Source organism: Helicoverpa armigera, chromosome 12 (assembly GCF_030705265.1).
Source record: "Helicoverpa armigera isolate CAAS_96S chromosome 12, ASM3070526v1, whole genome shotgun sequence".
NCBI lineage: Eukaryota > Metazoa > Arthropoda > Insecta > Lepidoptera > Noctuidae > Helicoverpa > Helicoverpa armigera.
Genome location: NC_087131.1, coordinates 9,279,814 through 9,293,658, shown reverse-complemented (window position 1 = coordinate 9,293,658; position 13,845 = coordinate 9,279,814). Strand labels below are relative to the sequence as shown.

The window sequence follows — 13,845 nt, the reverse complement described above, 5'->3', positions numbered from 1 at the left end:
CTGCCAAGATCTTGCACATAACTTCCTCGAAGTGTTGCTTTAACTGTAACTTAGGATAAAGTGAGCTTAAGCCTTTGAAAGTTAACAACAATGTTGAGGAGGAATGCACATACTCTTAACACCTACATGTCAAACGTGATGCTTAGCGGCTATTACACGGTATTGTTACAACTCTGAAGTGCCTTCGTCATAGCCGTCAAGTCAGCACCGAGTTTCGCCACGGTTTCTCCGAATAAGGCTATTCAAGAGGCGGATCTGTTCGCCGAATCTTACTCACATTCTTGCGACAGGGACCTTGTGCAAATTGTTACTATTTTTCCCTTGAAAAATTGCTGCTGAAGGATAATTTTTGAAGGGAAAGTGTCTAATATCGTCAAAGATGTAGAAACGATTAACTAAGACAGTCTTCATTATCTATTTAGATACAGTGAATTGCAAAATGTATTTCAGTCTGAAGAATAAACGACTTCCTGAGTTTTCTTACGTACTTAAAATATTTTCAACAAAATTAGCAAATGAGTCGCCAATTCTGACTCATATGTATTACGCACGTTTCCTTTATACTCGTCTATAAATGAGACCGTGAGAATAATCTTAGCAAAACCTACTATTTTTAGAGAGAGCTTTTTAAAGTATCTATATGTTCCATACACTTGAAGGTAGTAAAAATAACCAAATTTTCTACGACACACTTGATGGAAAAAAATTGAACACCCCAATTGGTTACCCAACAAACAATTTTGGGTGTTACTTAATTTCAACCTCTTATTACCGCCCATATGTTGTGCATAATAACCTAATTCATTTGTAATTACGGTTGCTAAGGTGTGAAGCCACAAACAATCGAAGTTGCAACACTTAGCGGAACCCTTAATTCTGTAGAATCCAACTTGTATCAATTACCTATTGTAATGCAAGCAAATAGATTCTTCGAAATTGTTTCAAGGAGATACATCTATCATAACGTTGAGATTATCTTGGAAATGTATGCGTATATGTAGTTGTTAACTTGTTTAAGATTAGCATCAGATTTGGCAATAGGATTGGAAATACAATTCCTTAAATGTGCAATCCAAGACGGTAATCTGATTGGGTTAAATGTCTTAGTTTCCATTGCTGGTTGTTAGTGAGTAAGAAGTAAATTGGTTGATAATGCGAAGATATTATAACTTGGTACTTATGTAAGTAGCAAGTCAAAGAAACGAGAGCAATCCTTATCATAGCGCAAGTGTGATGAACTCTAGCGTTCTATTCGATTAGTCGGTGAAGTTATCGGCGCCACAATCGATTCGTTCAACTCGTAATATCTAATTCAATTACCGATGCAATAAACCATTGTGCAAGTGAGCTCCGCGATAAACTCGGATACGTGTGATTTATCGATACACAATCGTAGGCCCTTATACCATCATATTCGCAGAGATGATTAATGGATGCTGTGGAGAAACAGGGAAATCGCATTTATATGGATTACCTACTGTTGAAAGGAAACCATTACGCATATCAAGAATGGCAGTGCATTATTTATGATTATAGCAAATAATTGTGGATTGATCATTCACTCGCTTAATGCTTTCTTTATCTCAACAACTGTATCGGAAGTTTTGTTTATACACTGCAAAGGATTTTACAAAGCGTCGTAATAATATAAGAAGAAGATTGCTTATTCATTTTAATCAGGAAATTGCACATTGACTCCCGAAATCAAAATATTCTGACATCTCGAACACCGACATCCGTAGCGTGAGCCACAGCATGCAAATTTTAAAATTCACCTTTTCAAACTTCAAGGAAAGAGCAGGTTTTTGATACCTTAAGTATACTTAATGCTCCAAAAAATTGCGTACAACTTGGATACTGTAGGAGTAATGTGCACTTAAGAACAAGGACATCGAGAGCATTTCATGACGATGTTGTGTGCGCAGGCGTCTTGTTTGGTAAATAGTCTGTGGGCACTACAGACGCGAGTGCGAATGTACGAATTTGTGGCGGTGTGGGTGAACAGACAATGGCGACAATATTCCGATTATAATTAGTGACGTGTTATAACAACTGTTCAAATGTTATGAAGCTGGTTTTCTGCTTAACTTTGAAACTGAACACCACATTACAAGTTAACCTTTAGACATATATGTATGTTGTAGTCCTATTTTCCTTAGGGGTTTATTATGTCATTGAAATCAACTAAGTGAATACAATGTTGGGAAAGATGTAGTTTCAAACATACTAATAGACAAGTTTTCTATGTTTCCCAGAAAAGGATTTGTAGACCTAGGAACAGGTAGATTAGACACGAATAGGCGAGCGTTACAACTATTATTATTGTGTCGCAAGAGCACGAGGTGTGTGGGGCAATCAATCGAAATGCTATAAACATCGATTGCTTTTAATTACTTTTCCCGATAATTGAACTAAACGCGACCCTGAAATTGGCATTAACTTATCGCGGCACAGGGTTGTCACGTCACTTTAAATAAATTAACACTTGTATATTTAGTTTGCGGTCGACGAAGAGCTGTCGGCTACAAGGCTAACAAGTAACCAATTCTCTGTATAAAATCACATCGAATGTAGATACAATACCGTTCACTTGATAAGGACACGATTTTATATGATAATGACCTTTAGCATGAACACATCTCACTTGGGCACTGCACTTTCACTTGGTAGTATTTGTGTAAGAACTTTGTTTATACACTTGACAATCCAGTGTTGCGGCACTATTTTTCACGTGTTACAAAGCGTTTCATTTCGATTAAATACAAAATAAACACGCGACGTGCGCTCCGGTAGAGAGGCGTCATGTACGACTGTTCGTGGAGTAACCGCGCAGTGACAGGCTGCGCCGGCGCACGCGAGCGACAAAGACAACAGATCATGAAGGCTTTGGCGCCAACACTAGGTTTCCCAAGTTCGAGCGAGACGCAAGAGAGGCTTGCGCGGGAGTCCGGTTATGTATCTTACTTGGAGCAAGGAGATTAAAAGTATGTGGAAACTACAATTTACATTGCAATTATAATTAAAATTCCACATAAACAGTAATATGTCACATATAATTGTATATAAGTGATACATTCTGTTGAGAACTGTTAGTAGGTTCCGTTACTTCTTTGTTGTTGGAAAATTCATGAATTTCAAGTCGTAGATCATTTTTTTATGTTCCTTGAAGACAGTTTATATATTTTGTACAAGAAAAACAATTTACTTATAAAAGAAAACGCAGTACTTTCAGAAAAAAACTTGACCAAACCTTCACATAGAGCGCTTAAAATAAAGCTTACGAAATACGCCGCTCAATAAAAAGTATCACATGATTGACGTTGCGTATAAATCAGACTTTGGCTTATAATTAATAAAGATTTCGCAACTGCAACTTTTGCATGTCTCAAGTCTACTTTTAACTTGGAAATAAGACTCAAAGAAATATTACTACTAGAAACGTGTTTTTCTTGAAATAGTAAGAAAAAAATGACGTCACCGGCTCTGCAGAACGGTTGACCGTAATTAATCCCGCTCGAACTTAGCTCAAGTCTAGTCTGTAACATTATCTTGCTTAGATCATCGACCGCCGTCTCACCCTTCACTCTTTCTAAAGAATTGCAATCTACATTCTCAATTTGACAGCTTTGATTTTGAGATTATTGCAATTATTAGCTTACATAATATGGGTCCATAATGTTATTTAGGTATCTAGCTACCCTAAAACCAAGCTCAGTATTTCTATTGAATTATCATTTTTATTTCAGGATGCTTCCATTTGCAAAGAAAATTAGTGGTGTGTGATCACTCATGTTTTATGGTAGAGTTTTATTTTCTGAAATAAGCTTTCTTTTTATATCATTGAACGGAAAAGCCTTATTACTGCTATCATGTTCAGGTCTACCAAAAGCTAATACCACGATCCTCCTTCGATTTTGGAAAACAACTTGGTATCTATCAAAAATTCGAATACAGTAAGTGGCATGATAACAAAGGATTCCATCAGGATATTGCTCCAAGTTTCGCAACCTTAGTCTGCTCCACCAGTAAGTCTAACAGTACAATATCTAATCTCTCAAATATACAGATATAGTATATCAAGATTATGCAAAACAAATCTGGTGAGCCGGGGTCATGCCGCGGTTGCTAGTACCGGTTTCTGTAACGCGATACGACAAAGTAACGACACCTTGTCTTATGGATACTACTGTATAATGTATATACTTATATGTAGGTATATGTGTAGCGTAATGATGGCTTGTTCCCATTGACTACAAACCTATTGTTTTCTGTTAGTAAATTTTTCATACATTTCTTCCACTTGGGTCCAAAAGTTTGAAGAATAAATTAAAATATACCTTCAAATTCCTTCAACATGGCTCCAAAAAATTTTGTCTGTCAGGAAAATATCAAAATTATGTCTCTGTACTTAAAATCTTTTGGAGTAAAGATTGTATTATTTTTAAACAATTGTTTGTTTCGTTTTGGACCCGTTGGGAAGGAATTTGTGGAGCAGGTGGGAACAAGCCATAGGTGTAAGGTATATGTATAGCGTAATGATAACGCTGATACTTGACGAGTCTGCGTAATGCAATGCCTTTCTTATCGCGACTCCTGATGAGACTGCAAGCGCAACGAACTTTGACGACGCCATAAACAAATAAACGTTGGTCTTTTCAATTTTACCTTCTGTATATGTTTGACTAGCCTTTTTCCCGCGGTTTCACCCGCGTCCCATGGGAACTACTGTCCGTACCGGGATAAAACATAGCCTATGGCTCTCAGGAACATTGTAGCTATCTTTCATTCAGTTATCAGTGAAATAATTTTGGAAATCCGACCAGCGGTTTCAAAGAATACGACCCACTAACTTAAAAATTTTACCTCTTTATAATATTAGTACAGATAATTAGTTTTAAGGTCAAAATCTAAAAGCTGTCCATGGTTTAAATGAGCAGTTTTTGCAACACTTCAACTATTTCATTTGAACACTTAAATTGGTCTTTATAAGCACAAGAGGTTCGTTATACGGGCGCAATAGTAAATGTCAAAAGTTTAGCTGCATGTAACATTAACGTCTATTCAAGCGAAATCTCGCAATAACGGGTTTCCGTGACCGTGAATGTGAACATGTGCTAATCGAGGATAAATTCATCAATACAGTGATAATTTAGCTAAGAGTATTAATGTTGTGATCATTTTAGAGGGCTTTGATGACGCAATGTACAAATTGGAAGCTTACGTGAAAATAACAACAGGAGTTCTAAGTATTTTTATGTCCTATTGTCAGGCAAAAGCATCTTCCAACTAAGAAATGATATACGAGAAAAATCTCCAAAGAAGTTAAACTGTAAAACTTTAATGAACGAAAACAAAAATGCATACTTAATCGTTTCATTTCAAAACGTATCACATCCCATAGTAACAAAAGGCAGACCCACAAAAAACTTCTCCATTTCCTACATCATTTAAAAGTATAACACGAACAATGATCCAAAACTGATGACTCACCATCAACAAGATCCGAAAACAATAAAAGAAATGTTTCTTTAGACACAGCTCGTGAAGTCCACGGCTATTGTAATAAACTGAACATTGCATACAAACAACAGCATTCCACCAAAGAATTTGGCAATAGCTGAAATTAATTCATCATGGCAATTTTCAACTACCGTGCATTTATTTGAGGCAAGTCATACTCTATGGAATTTGAAATGTTTTGCTCGTCTATGCGCGTGTGAAATAGCAAAGGCAATATTTTCGTGTATAAAGTAAACTCGTACAGTACTGTTTCAACTAACAATATAATTGTTGAGAATCAGTACACTCTTGTAGATGGCAAAAGTTTTCACAGACTCGTTAAATGTAGCAATGAAAAGAACATGGAAACAAAAACGAAATTAGTCGGAAAGAATAACAAAACTGCACAGCATGAGTTTAATGAAATGGCTCAGTGATTTGTAGACGAATCATTACGAATTAAAGTAGTGCGTGCGTAGTAAATAGACGGCTGCGCTTAGTTCGCTGAGCTTAATGTTTTGTTCGCCCCCAAACGTAGTTTTCAATAAAAGAGCGTTAACCTGAACAATAGAACCACCTGCATCAGAAGTTCACACGGCAATAAAATAAGCTAAAGACTGATCTTCAATGCATACAGGTAGGAGAATACCGTTTGAAAAGTATTGTCTCGCTGTTTTGAGTTACTATTAGTCCCAAAGCTTAAAAAAATCTCAATATAAATTAAGTTTAGATACGAGATCCTGGTTCAGAATTATGACAAAATAAACCAATAAGAAAATCTTATTTTTTTTATGGTCGCTATATGGTTGTAAGTAATTTTGTCTGAAAAGGTTTACACGGTCGAGTGATGCCCACTCTCACTATATTCATAATGTGTGTCGTTGTCCTAGTTTCTGTACACTTGTTCATTTCACTTGCAACCAGTTTGACGCCCAAACATGTCTCCCAAGCTTGGACTTAAGAGATTTCATATTTTAATTGATTACTGCTGTTATGTCAAGTTTATCTAGCAATTTGATCGTTTCCGTTACACTTTGAAGCAATTTTAATCTTTTGGTCAAATATTTGCAATCTTAAGGGTCCAAATTGATTCTTTGCGTCCGGCTTTATAAAATATTGTAAAATATTGTATTGTGGTAAGTAAAGGCTAGTAATTGAGTGTACCGGCAAGCAATCGCGAGGCTGATTGAAGTTACCAGTATAATTCAATGATGATAAGCATAATCGTGAATCCGTTATAACATATATTGCCTATATTAAGTCACTTGAGAAAATTGTAAAGGCATATTATGTGTACGTATGTGATATTTAAGATACTATTTTACGTGTAGTTTGAATGTAACAAAGGCTACATCAAAGCTATCTACAATTGAGTAGGTAGACGCTGACCAATTTGAATTAAATTCAGTAGGTAAGGTAGCAATCCAATCTCAGATAGATTTCGAAACAACAAACAAAGTCTATTAGTAATTACAGATAACACCTAGCTAAGATAATAGACAATGATTGCGCATTCCTTGTTTAGTTGTGCCTAGCCTCTCTAAGCCGGTTGAAGGTTGAAGGTAGAGCCTCTGGTAGCTGGCTACCAATCGTATTGTAGGACGCAATCGCCCACTTAAACTATGCTTAATTTGATTTTTTTGAAGCTTTGCAGAACTGACATAACTTCTAGGGAAAATATTTCAGAAAACTGAAGATTTGCTCAGTCTCAGTCGTGTTGTAGAAAGCCAAAGGCTCGATATACCATAATAATATAGGATCGAATAAAAAGACGATAAGTAAAACCACAACTGCATTTATAGAGTTCAACTTCATACAAAAGGTCAAGTGGATGGGAGGACACTTGTCAAACGACAGTCATTTTAATGAAAAATGCAAAGCCATATTCGTGTTAAACAATACTTCATATTTCGTATTGACAAAGGTTGGTTATCGTAACCACACACGCATGACAGTTGGCTATGGACATATGCGTACGATGATTGACATGCATTGGGCACTGTGTACATCCCTGCGTAACAAACGATCGGAGAAGATATATTTTCACCCTTAATATTAAGGAGATAAGGATCACTGTCAATTGGAGAAGAAGTGATGGATCATGATTAACAAATAATATTACAATTGGCATTTTGCGGCTGATGACTTCTTTTGACATACAAATTGCTGCGTTCTTACTCAGTCTGTACTCGCAACAAAGGAACGGTCCATTTACGAGTATTTTAATTGGTCTCCGAATGCAGTTAACAACGTCATTAGAATGTCATAACTAATTCTGGTATTCACCTTAACCCTATTATACAAATACAGTAAAACTTTTCCTGCATTACAATGATAAATCGACCTCCCACGATCGCTCAGAGACCGTGAACTCTGACAGGACTGTGGACAGCTCGACAAGCTTAATTATATCATATATCAAGTAAAATTAAGTTTACGATGTAATCTGTAGTGATTTGTATTTGTGTGTTGTCAGGGCGAAGGGAAGGCGGGTGCGCAGGCGCCGCTAAGGCGATATCTATCGTGACCGGTCGCTGTGCACGTGGCCATTCGCCCTGTCCCTAGAAGGACCGTTTTCACCACTTTCCAGCTAGCCTTTAGAGTTAGGAGGCCAGTTTTCCTAGACACTTTTTTGTGATTATTTTTCACTGCCAGTGTGTCAGTGTAGGTATCGATCATGTTTCATAACTGGTTTAGAAAAGAAACGTTCCTAACCCAAGCCAATTAACAACATAGACACATGGAATTAAATGAATATGGTTCAATCTATATTAGGATTCTTGGTCAAGTAAGTTTTTGAGATAAGATTGCAATCAAGTCGTCACTGACTGGTGGGCGAAAGCCTTGGTCACTAACTTTTATGTGGGAGTAACAGAAGTGAATTGCAGCTTAACTTTTATATGAACTGTGTTGTTTTCATTCGGTTATAATAAATTTCCTCGGCTTGGCGCGGCTTATCTGGCAGCTCTACGCAGTATTTTATACGCCGCACTTTATTTGGAAATGTTTCTTACTGGAATTCTTTGAGTAACTATTTTTTGGTAATTTTATTAAATTCTGCTAGACTTGACAGATAAATAAAACATATATAAAACCGTTTAAAAAGTGGCAAGATAAAGACAAGAGGAGACGTTTTTCAAGAGACCTTATGAGCCTTAAAGCAGAAAGAAGCTCTCATGAGTCAATTAAAATCCACTTGGAATATACAACAAAGCGAGTTAAAGAGGTTTAATATGATTCCATTTCGCAGTACAGTCCGTAGTACAAACTACGCCATTGTTGAAACTGATACCGATGCACAATGCACAGGATGCATGTCTTCGGAGCAGGTAAACGTACTGCTTTTTCGCAATAATACACAATAGAAGCTTTTACGAGAAAATAAGGGTATTTATAGTATTGTTATAAGATGTTTTATTATGTTTGCTCAGGTTTAAGTCTGAAGATGACAATTGCTTAGTTGGTGGGCACTTAAACCTGTTTTGTTCATGTATGTTTTATTCGATTTAAGGTTAGATCAATAAGCTCTCAGTATGAATGTGGCTTTAAAACAGTTCTGCCTGGGCTTGCTACGAATGGCTCGTTAAATTATAGTGGAATCAATCAGTCTAAAAACTCTAACAAGGACAAAAAAGTGAACATTTAACGCCATTTTATGTCTTTTTGCAAGGTACAAAAACTAGTCGTGAATTACCTAATAGTTGTCTTAACCTTTTGCTGTTTACCTCATAAAAAGTAGGAGGATGGCAATTCTATTTGATGCAAGACTGTAAAGCGCATAAAAAAATAATAAGCTGACACCTTGAACTGTGATGACATGCTGTGTTAGTTACACTTCGGATTGCTTACTGCTGATCACAAAAAATAGAAAAAAGTATATCAGTTTAAATTTCTTGTAGAAATATCTGATGTTATTGATTAATGGGAACCTAAACCTCTCTAAACGGAACATTAAAGTTAAAAGATAAATTATAACGCTCGCGAGCTTTCAATCAAATCTATCCTTCAACCGCAGCATCCGGATCCTCCGCCTTTACGTCCATCCCAACACTTAACTGTGTACCTATAAACATCCATAGTAAAGTATGACATGGCACAACTCGGTGTAAACGAGAAGCACAAACCGGTCCTGCAGCTGCGCGCACGCTCCTATACCTCTAGATACACGGTGTAATGTAGATCTATTATATTACGTGTACCATGGACCATGGGCCGTGGTCCGCACGCTCTCGCGTGATCTACCCTCATGAACCGCATTATCAATCTTAAGGTTTTCACGACCTTTTTATTCGAGGAACGAATTAAAATGCACGATTTTGACACGTGGTCGCATTAATATTTAAAATTGATGTGGTATTTCTGGTAAATATTACGTGTTGGCGACTTTTATGGCTTCCAGTGAGCATGGTTATGACAGTGGCGAATTTAAAGATGTCCGTAACTAGTGTGCGGATTCGTCAACGCAGCAACAGTTGATCCTTGAAATGATTTCCGAGTACAAGTGAATGGAAACGTTTGCCTTACATATCCACGACAACTCTAACAAGAAAACCACATCATCTAAGAAATAACTCTACATATAACAGGCAAGTTTTATTATTAATAAACATTTTGCTCTAACATAACAAAGTCATTGAATTGCAGATCTGAGCATGAACCAGTCATAATGTCATCCACATACACCCATAGATTATACACATAATACTTTAACATACATGTGAGCAACTATCACGATTGTTTTTATAGCATAACAATACTGTTCTACATGAGTGGGTAGGGTTTAATATCAAGCTGCACGAAAATATATGGTAGAGAGCCTTTAACCTTACGTGGGTGGAAAAAGCTGATGATAATAGCTACTGACGCAACATACTTATTAAGTCCCACTGGTGTTGACACATTGACCCCTCCTACGACAGCTTCTACTTGATAGTTTATGTTTAGGAGATTAAATGAAAGCAGATATCTGGACCTGAGTTAATGGTATCTGTGTATCATGTTTGTTTTTAATATGTGTATCAATTTTAATTGTAGTTATAAACATAACATTGTCTCTCTTGCCGTAGAAGTTAAGCAACGCTGCCTATTCTATCTAGACATCCAAATATCGCGAAAAATCTCTATACCATCAAGCAGTCACCAATGTATACTACTGCTGAAAAGACCAATATTTTTTGTATTAATGTCATCTTTATTTTTCAGCATGGATATTGAAATGTAATAAGCGCACGCTGTGTCGACCATTTGAACTTGGTTCCACCAAATTTTCTACTTATCACGAACCATTATGCTACCGGTACGAGTCCAGACGAAAAAAAACCATACTATTGAAAATTTAAGCGAAATAATTTTGTCAAACCGAGGATTTTGGTTGCTAGTTAAATAGAATAAAAACATACAAATATCTATATATTTTGACATAGTTGGTGTAATATTATCTGAGTAATTGGCTGGCCCAGTTTGTGTCCAGCTCGCGGCACGTACTTCGCTGGCGCGGTTGGGTAGAACGTGCCTAGATCACCGTCTAGCGTTGTTGCTACATGCCTATAATATTTGGACTAATGTTTCACTTGTTACGTACTAACAACTGGGGAAATTGATACTAAATTATGTTCCACTATGTTACATTTAGTTTTAAACGCTTTGGGACTGAGTACTCTTTTGGATTTGGTTTTAAAGCGGAACGGAACCTTTGCTTGGTGTTTTCGCTCTGTTTGGTAGTTTACTTCAGTACGTGCGTATACGAGTATGTTTAAGGAATTTAAAATAGGTACCAGAGGCACTGGTACCGTTTACGATGCTTGTCTAATACCCAACTCGCTCAAGGCAGTTGGCCCCACTAGATGATACAAATATTTCTTCTGTTACATTTAAAATTCTACAAGCAATCAACCTTGTACCTTAATATCTTGTAATAATACATGTACCTCTTAAGAGAAACCGTTGCTAAATCTAGCTGATTAGATACAGCAATGTTTAAGACCTATTAAAGTTTTTGTTGTACTTTTATGATCTGTATCTAATTACTACCAAAAATGGCTTCTTGTAATTTCATTGGGCAATCATGCGATATAAGTTGCTTCTAAATTGTAACAGCTACTAGGCAAAGTAGTGAATGAATTACTAAGATCATGCCGTTAGAAGAAAGCCGCGGTAAAAGTTTTAATTGCTGTTGATTTAAGAGATAAAGTTAAGAGCATGCTTAATCATTGTCCATTATATCCAGTACCGAGTTCTGATTCACAGAGCTCGCGTCATTTGTTTTTCGTGTTACCTACCTAGAATCTAGATGCATTTAGAATAGGTGTTAGATACATTTAGTTAGACCATCTTTGGTGTGAACTATATTTTATTCCGCCCAGTTAGAGAGCCCAAGGCGTATTTTTACTTTAGTAGAGACTCCAAGGCGCAGTGAGGCTCAATCAAATATTTTTAAACCATCTGAAAGTTATATAGAATAATCGCATAATCAATAAACTATTAATTGATACCTCTAGCCCACGATAGAGTAGTCAATTTGTGTTCCAATCTTCCGGAACTTTATCTCTATAGGGACTGTTATTAGTAGAACTTTCACGGCGCCTTTCACTCCAATATTTCCGAAGAAATGTCTCAATGCTTTGTTATATGAAAGGTCTATATAATCTGGTTGTTCAAGAATAGGCAACGTTAAGGTTCGATTCGCGTTCGTGGCTCCGTAAAACAAATTCAATTAGGAACGGGTGAAATCGCACCCGATGACCGATGTTACTGTTAGTTAAGTGATAAAGGCACTGACTTTATATTTTTAAACTGAACTCAAGCACATCACAAACTTTTAGTTGGCCAATAGTTTGTTTGGGCTCATAAGTCAGTATGTATTAAACACATACACGTATTAAAAAGATCAGGTACATTGCCGGTTTCAGACTCGACTGAAAACTTTGTTTGGCATCAAGATTTTGTTAAAAACATTTTTCGCCACTCATTGGGACAACTGTCGGCCGACTGTTTGTTTAGTCTGCAGTCTACTTTAACAGCTACTATTCTTTGGGATGAATCTTTTAATTAATTAAAAGAATAAATCAATCTGATAAGAGTAAAAGATAATGCCAGATAAGAGGAATCAAATTAAAGTAGTTTGTAGCTGGCCTGACTAGAGATTTACATTTTGTATTCATACATGCTAAATAGATGCAAAAACCAAAAAAACTAACAGATCAGAAGCACAATGTTATTTATCGCATTTATGTATAAGAAACGTACAATATTCTTCTGTTTCGAAAGAAATATGGTATCTATGTGACGTCAATAGTTTTTCTACTCACTATAATTTATGAACATGAATTTTTTTTTCAATTTGTTCTGGTTAATATTCAAGCTATTAATAATAATAATTAGTCAAAGCATATGCATACATTTTCACCCACGCCTAGCAGTCGCACACTAGTTCAAAACCGCCGTGGGCGATAAAGGTAGCTCTTAGAAATCATATTAATTAACAGTTGTTAGAAAACGTAAAAACTATCGTAGTACCCAATTAAATGATTGTACGCTATTTTATTAGCACTATAAAAAAACATTCAATTAACCATTGATGAAACACGGATCTTATCGCAGTTTAGATTCAAAGCTTAGCGTATAAAACAATTTGTATATCCGTTGGAAATTCTACGTCATTTCAAATCGTTCATTCTTATTCTAGTCAAAGAAAAAAGTTAATTATTTTCTTGCTAATAAACATAATCATAGTCTTCATTTGTGTTATTCTAAGAAACATACAAAACATAAGTAAAAGATCCAATCGTAATGGTTGAATTCTCATTAGCATTTGTCGTATTGATAAAAAGAAAGGAGTAAGTGCAGTTGGCGCCACAACACTCGCCGACCAATCACGGCAGAGGCTAAGAGTTCTACGAACTTAGCACGCCGCCCATTGGTCGAAAAGGGCGCCAACTTCAAACGAGTTTGAAAATGGAAATGTAACGGCTTTGCGCACGCGCTGCCTCCGCCGGTACCAAATACATACGTATACGAAATAGAAAGTTTCATAGTGAGTGTAAACAACGAGATCTTCAATTGTTTATTTTTGAGAGCAGATAGAGAAGATTATATTAAAATGAATGATTGTACTCCTATTAGTAATTTTTTTTTATATTAGCCTCCTTAGTACAAAATCTTACTCATTTAAAATAACGTAAGAATGTACTGTTTACCTTAAAAGGCCTGCGGTTCAAGTCGCGTGTCTCAAATGCTTACAACGTAATTCGTCACTGACAGAATAATAAATAGACAACCAGTGAAGACAAAGGGCTATAAAACTATCCCAGAGCTAAGGGCCAATCTGCAGTTAACAAATATAAAGCG

The 13,845-nt window shown here is 36.3% G+C and overlaps 1 protein-coding gene across 4 annotated transcripts in view; it reads right to left on the bottom strand.

Moving 5' to 3' along the window:
* LOC110383912 (uncharacterized) overlaps positions 1-13,845 on the bottom strand; it is a 74,196-nt gene that overhangs the window by 12,076 nt on the left and 48,275 nt on the right. The window contains exon 1 of one of the 4 annotated variants that reach the window (XM_049838590.2): positions 2,584-2,844. The exons of 2 other annotated variants lie outside the window; for them this stretch is intronic. The gene's annotated coding sequence lies outside the window, so the exon portion shown is untranslated. Of the gene's footprint in view, positions 1-2,583; positions 2,845-13,845 lie in introns of those variants that run through there. One more of the 4 variants, XM_049838591.2, reaches the window with a different exon arrangement.